The sequence below is a fragment of the Gorilla gorilla genome, chromosome 10, assembly GCF_029281585.2.
Source record: "Gorilla gorilla gorilla isolate KB3781 chromosome 10, NHGRI_mGorGor1-v2.1_pri, whole genome shotgun sequence".
Classification (NCBI taxonomy): domain Eukaryota; kingdom Metazoa; phylum Chordata; class Mammalia; order Primates; family Hominidae; genus Gorilla; species Gorilla gorilla.
The window spans coordinates 34,489,365-34,491,170 of record NC_073234.2 but is presented as its reverse complement, the minus strand read 5'-3'; the positions used below and the strand labels follow the sequence as shown (position 1 = coordinate 34,491,170).

The 1,806-nt window shown below is 48.7% G+C and overlaps 1 pseudogene; it reads left to right on the top strand.

Moving 5' to 3' along the window:
- Positions 1-1,059: 1,059 nt before the first annotated feature.
- Positions 1,060-1,389, top strand: LOC101153310 (BLOC-1-related complex subunit 8-like; annotated as a pseudogene).
- The last annotated feature ends 417 nt before the right edge of the window (positions 1,390-1,806 follow it).

Below are 1,806 nucleotides of genomic sequence, written 5' to 3'. Positions count from 1 at the left end.
AGGAGGATCACGTGAGCCCAGGAATTTGAGGCTGTAGTGAGCTATCATGGTGCTACTACACTTCAGCCTAGGCGACAGAGTGAGACCTCTGTCTCTAAAAATAAAATACATAATAAAAACACTGGTTCTTCAAAAAGTTAAATATAGAATTACCACATGATCCAGCAATTTTGCTTTACTTCTAGGTATGTACCCAGAAGGACTGAAAACAGGGACTCAAACATACCTGTACATCAATGTTCAGAGCAGCATTATTCACAGTAGCCAAAAGGAAAACAACTCAAATGTCCACTGACAGACGAATGGATAGACAAAATGTGGTCTATGCATAGAATAAAATTATATTCCATAGGGCGGAATATAATTCAGCCTTAAAAAGGAGTGAAATTCTGATACATGCTACCACATGGATGAACCTTAAAAACATGATGCTGGCCGGGCGCGGTGGCTCACGCCTGTTATCCTAGCACTTTGGGAGTCCGAGGCGGGCAGATCACGAGGTCAGGAGATTTGAGACCATCCTGACTAACGCGGTGAAACCCCGTCTCTACTAAAAACACAAAAAAATTAGCCAGGCGTGGTGTCGGGCGCCTGTAAGCTACTCCGGAGGCTGAGGCAGAAGAATGGCGTGAACCTGGGAAGCGGAGCTTGCAGTGAGCTGAGATCGCGCCACTGCACTCCAGCCTGGGCGACAGAGCGAGACTCTGTCTCCAAAAAACAAACAAACAAAACATGATGCTAAGTGAAATATGCCAGATTGTATGATTCCACTTATAAGAGGTAAATGGAATAGTCAAATTCATAGAGACAGAAAATGTAATAGAGGTTACCTGGGGCTGGGGAAGAGTGGAATGTGGAGTTATTGTTTGATGGGTAATGTTTCTGTTTGGGATGATAAAAAAACTTCTGGAAACGGTTGGTGGTGATGGTTGCACAGCGTGGCGAATGTACTTAATGCCGTTGAATCGAACACTTAAAAATGGTTGAAATAGAAATTTTGTGCTGTGTTTATTTTACCATGTTAAAAACATATTAAAAAATAAAGGGGCCGCGGTCGCTATGGAGGAACCAGAGATGCTCAAGGGGAAGAAAGTCACGGACAAGTTCACTGAGAGTGTCTACGTCCTGGTGAACTGTGGCCGTCTGTGGCCCCGTACCGGCTGCAGGAGCACATGCGCCACTCCCTCCCCGGAGCTGGCCCAGCGCAAGGCAGACAGGCAGCGTTGGGAGGAGTAGAGCCGGGGAGCCATCTACACCGTGGAGCACGCCTGCCGCGTCGTGAAGATCCTGGTGGACAGCAGCGTCTACTTCCGCAGCGTGGAGGGTCTGCTCAAACGGGCCATCAGCATCCGAGACCATAGGAATGCCAGTGCCCAGGGCCACAGGTAGTTCCTGGGACCGCCCGCCCCTGTTGCCACTCTCAGCCGCAAGGACTGTCTCTCAGCTGCGCTGGGAACCCGCTGCTTCTCGCTTATTAGAAAACTCCTTCCTCTTGTTAAAAAAATAAATTAAAAAATAAAATAAAATAAAGATAGGCCGGGCGCGGTGGCTCATTGCTGTAATCCCAGTACTTTGGGAGGCCGAGGCAAATGGATCGCTTGAGGTCAGGAGTTCGAGACCAGTCTGGCCAACATGGTGAAATCCTGTCTCTACTAAAATACAAAAATCAGCCGGGCTTGGTGGCAGGTGCCTGTAATCCCAGCTACTCGGGAGGTTGAGGCAGGAGAATCGCTTGAACCTGGGAGGCGGAGGTTGCAGTGAGTCAGGATCATGCCACTGCACTCCAGCCTGGGCGACAGAGCAAGA